Here is a 5,223-nt window from a genome sequence, read left to right on the forward strand (position 1 = left end):
AATCTGGTGGCTCTGGATTCACGACTGGAGTGGGGCTCAAGTGGCACCTCCACGGGCTAACAACACCTCAATGGGACCCTGCACTCCCATGCTAGAGACAGGTGTTTTAACAGATACCTAAGTTGAAGAGGTTCTCCCTTATAGTGTGTGGGTCCTTTGCATGCACCTCAGGACATGTGACTAGGGTTAAGTGTCCTGCTGTGGTTGTCTTAACAGGTTGAATAATGATCCCTGCCTTGTTGTGGATTTTCCACACATGAGGGCTTAGAATCTCCACCTAGATGCCGCCTCAGCCAGAGGAGTTCCTCACAAGTGTTACACCTCTGCGTCAGGTGGAGGAGTGGGGTCTGCTACCACCATGGCCCAGAAGCTCTGTCTCCCTTTGGTGACCTGGCGAGGTAGAGTGGCCGTGATACTCGTCTGGTCTACCACCACAGTGTGTGGTTTTATTTCAGGGGCCTTTCCTGCCACTGGGACTTTGGTCAAGTCCTCACCGGTCCTCTGACAGATGCCATTCACTTGGAAGCTCTGAAGGAGCTGGAATCTCCTCAAGCAAATTTGTCCACTTGTCCTTCCTCCCCAGCTACCTTCAACGTCTGCACATCACTTAGTTTGGGTGGGGTGGGGGGACTTCAGGTTCATCTCATTGAACACTTGACTACATGTCTAATAACACGGAAAACTTAGTGACAGCTGCTTGTTAGGGGATACAATAGTCTGTGTCTAACTTGAACCGGGCCTCAAATTGCCTCTATACTATTTCCTTTACCTTTTGTTTTCCCAGAGTTTTGCAGATAATTTCAAAGACATGTTTCAAGATTTGATGGATTGCTCAGCAGGTGGTTTTTATAGTGAATATCCATTCTCAAAGGAGCCCTGGTGGTGCAGTGGTTAAGTGCTTGGCTGATAACCGAAAGGTCAGTGGTTAGAACTCACCAGCCACTCTACTGGAGAGAGATGTGGCAGTGTGCTTCTGTAAAGATTACAGCCTTGGAAACCCTATGGGGCAGTTCTACTCTGTCTACAGGGTCACTAGGAGTCGGAATCAACTCAGTGGCAATGCGTTTTTTCTTGTTTATCCATTCCCAGTACTGTTTAGAATATCATGAGAAAAAGTACAACGTCCTTTCACTTGGAGGATAACCACAGTGCCCGGCTTCTATCTTTCCTTTCTCCTCCTTTTGCACACTGCAAGCACGTAAGAGATATCAAAACTATTTCATTGTTGCTTGACATAGAGACAAGTCGGCACCCAAGTTCCTCATAAATACCACATGCCATTTGGGGATTTTCATAGCTGCAGCTTGGCAATTTTTCCTGGAGTAACCAGAGAACACTCTGGATTTTTGGCTAATTTTACTATCAGGAAACCATCAGTGTGATTCATGCAACCTAGATTAAAATACTGAAACTTGAATGCATTGGCCAACCCTTAGTTTTCTTAAAACAGGAAGGTTATTCTGCTTATAACTAGTTGCCCTATGATTACTTAAACTGAAAGAAAATCCCTAAATCAAGTCAGCTGGCAGTAAATGTAGGTGAATTAACCCGCAAAAGGTAGAGATTTGTGTGATTGTATATGTTGTTTTATGTAAACATAAATTTCACTAATGAGCCCCCAAAGCAATGTCTCATTTCCATTCGGAAAACTTCAGTTGGTGTTTTTTCCATTGTCTATTTTGGTACTTTTGAAAAGAAAGTAGAAAAATGGCCTGATGAAGTGGCATAATGCTTAAATCCACACCAGTTCTCTGACTTTTCTCCCCACGGAGTTCAGTCTACAAAGTCTCTTTAACACTTGCTGCTATTAATAAAAGCTGAATAAAATGATGCCTTTGTCTAAAGACATTAGCAGAATTGTACTCGTGTTCCAAAAAATGGGGGTGGAGAGGAGGGTGTGAGAAGGCCAGTTGCCCAGGGCACCAACCTAAAGAGTTGCTAAATTTGTTAAGGCGGAAGGCAGCAAGCCAGCCATCAATGAGCCACAAGCACTCTGCAGCCATTCTAGGTGTCCATGATGCTTGGAATAGTTCTGCTTACTTTAAGCAGTTCTACCACATGTGCTTCTCAGAAATACTAAAGACCGTTTATATATTTCAATGAAGCAAGTTTTAAACAATTAGACTGTAGCCTTGTTCTATACTCATGTTCATGACAACTTTAGGATTAACCAATAATCAGTTTCTAGAGTAGATTCAGACTCATGATGACCCTGTGTGTGTCAGAGTAGAACTGTGCTCCACAGGGTTCTCAATGGCTGATTTTTCTGAAGTAGATTGCCAGGGCTTTCTTCCAAGGTCTCTGGATGAACTTGAACCACCAACCTTTCAGTCAGCAGTTAAGTGCATTAACGGTTCGCACCACCCAGGGACTCCACTTTAGAATTAAGGTTTTAAAGATAGCCAAACATTTAAACATTGCAAACTTAAATGAGGAAACCAGCACCTTCTTAAAATAGAAAAAGCTGTTTTCCTGTGTAGTTCTTATTTGAAGACAGTGCAGTGTTTCAGAATCCTGCTGAACGTTAAAATCACCTGGGGGGAAAAAAATCACCGAGGAACTCTGAGCCCCACCACAGAATCTCGGCGGCGGTGGGGGGGGGGGGGACTCCTGTGAATATATAAGTCGTAAAATCTCCCCAGGTGATTCTAATATCCAATGAGGGTTGAATGAGAACCATGTGGCAATGCTTACTACAGTACTCCCAAACTTTAGTGTATATTAGAATCACAAGGAGGCCTTGTGGAACCAGGTTGCTAGGCCCCACTCTCAGTTTCTGATTCAGTAGGCCTGGAAAGGGCCCCCAGAATTCCCATTTCTATCAGTTTCCAGTGCATGTCGATGCTGCTCCAGGGACTGCACGTTGAAAACCTCTACCGCAATATGAATCCTGAGTCACTCGGCACTTTCTAAGGTATCTTAATGCCTAGAAAACTTCCCGAAGTGCTATTGTGTATAGTGGAGATTTGGAGAAGGGGCATAGAGTTAGCAGGGGCAGAAGTGGAGGAAAAGGACGTTAAGAAAAAAAATTAAGGTGAAAATGTTAAAAAGATGGGAGGGGGGACATTTATGAATTTTAAAGGTATAGGCTGGGCAGAGAAGTTTTACCAGAGCAAACTAGGAGAAGCTATAGTGGATGTAAGAGGGTTTAAAGGAGATTTTTAAAAAGTATTGTTGGATTCTCTGTGTCTCCCTCAATGTGCCAAGAAGTATAAGTAAAGGACAATTTTTGGTTATTAGCTATCATCTGTGCCATACCTCTCTTGGAGCACATGGACTATGCTTTTCTTTTAGTCATAGATGAGGACAACCTTGTGTAGAAACCGTCCCCTTCTCTTTTTTATTTACTTTGTTATTATTGTTGAGAATATACACAGCAAAATGTACACCAGATCAACGGTTTCCACCAATACCATTTAGTGACATTGATTACATTCTTCAACTTGTGCAACCATTTTTCCCCTCTTTTTCTGAGTTGTTCCTCCCCATTAACATAAATTCACTGCCCCTCAGGTTCTTACCTAATCTTTCAAGTTGTTGTTGTCAATTTGATGCTATATAGATAGTTCTTAAAAGAGCATAATGCTCAAGGCCGACATTTTTTACTAGTTAAGCTTAACTATTTGGTTTTAAGAAGACCTCTGGGAATATTTTTCGTTTAAGGCATAAAGATTGTCTCAGCATAATAGTTTCAGAAGTTCATCCAACCATCATGACTCCAGAAAGTCTGGAGTCCATGATAATTTGTAATTCTGTTCTGCATTTTCCCCTTTTTGATCAGGTTTCTTCTACAGAATTTTGATCAAAATGTTTAGTAACGATAGTTGGGTACCATGCAGTTTTTCTGTTCTTATGGCAAAGGAGGCAGTTGTTCATGGAGGCAATTACCAACATATTCCATATCCTCCTTTTGTTCCTGATGCTCTTTCTTCCTCTGTTGCAAATAGGGAACAATTATTGTGCCTTGAATGGCAACTTGCAAGCTTTGAAGACCCCAGGCACTATGCAATGAAGTGGGAGGTAGAACAGAAAGACTAAACATGTTATTAGGCCAATTAATGGGTCGTGCTTTTTTAATCATTACATCCATAGTCTTTTAATTATTTTTTCTTCTTCATTCTCCTCTGTAGGAGAACCACAGCAACCTAACTTTGACAACTCCCTGAAGAAACAAGAGTTAGAAGGGATGAGGTTTCAAACACTCAAAAGACTAAATACTTGGGGCTTGAAGAAGGGATTTGTTTGAGTCTAGAAGGGACCATGTTCAAGAGGAGAGTAGAGGGAAGGGCAGACAAATTTATTCCACAGCTCCTCTCTCTGATTGGTCAAAAGAAATCCTGCCGTATGAAAGCCCCTGCACTTCAGTTATGTGTGTGTGGGGATGAGGGGGAGTGGAAGTGGAAGAGAAGAGGTTCCCAGCAAGGCCCCCACAGGCAGAAAGCCTGAGGTGGAGATGAGTGACTTGTGGCACAGGCAGGCTGCCTGTGTGTTCAGACTCTTGCTATTGGATTATTTTTGCCTCTACCCTGAAAACAATTCTCATCTATCTACCACTGTATCTTTCCTTGTCTTACTTTCCTCCCTTCCTTCTTTTCTCAGTTTTTCTCTCCTTATTTCCTGTCCCTCTTCTCTTTTTTCCTTTCCTCCCTCCTACTTCTTCCTTTCATTCACTCATGGTATAAGTGCTTTTTATTGGGGGTGGGGTAGGGGTGAGTGTGCCTACTATTGCTTGGCATTGTACTGAGTTCCAGGATACATGAATTTACAGAAAAGATTGGGCTCTTCTCTCATGGAACTTATGAACTGGTGAAAAGATAGAGAGATATTTCATAAATAAGCCGTCAACAGTTACTGCCTTTACTCTCTGCTTCCAGTCTAGTGAAATGGGGCTTGATGCTCTAGCCCAGGCCATCAATGACATCTCAGTTCCAAAAGTAATGAATGCTTTTTAGTTTTTTACACTTTTATTTCTTATTGGAATTTATCCCTTCATTTTTCTAGGAACTTCTTTCTCCTTGGCTTTCTGTCCCCATTCTTCTCTGGTTTTCTTACTTCTTATTTACCACACTCTTTTGGTTTCTTTTCCTCCACTCATCAATGAAATGGTTGTATCCTCAGCCCTTTTATAGTTCTTCTTCTCTGGTTTCTTGAGGTAAACCCACATATACTCATGTATTCATCTACTACCTATGCACTAGAAACTACATATCCAACCCATGTCTT

Source organism: Trichechus manatus, unplaced genomic scaffold (genome assembly GCF_000243295.1).
Source record: "Trichechus manatus latirostris isolate Lorelei unplaced genomic scaffold, TriManLat1.0 scaffold00037, whole genome shotgun sequence".
In the NCBI taxonomy this organism is placed as follows: Eukaryota; Metazoa; Chordata; class Mammalia; order Sirenia; family Trichechidae; genus Trichechus; species Trichechus manatus.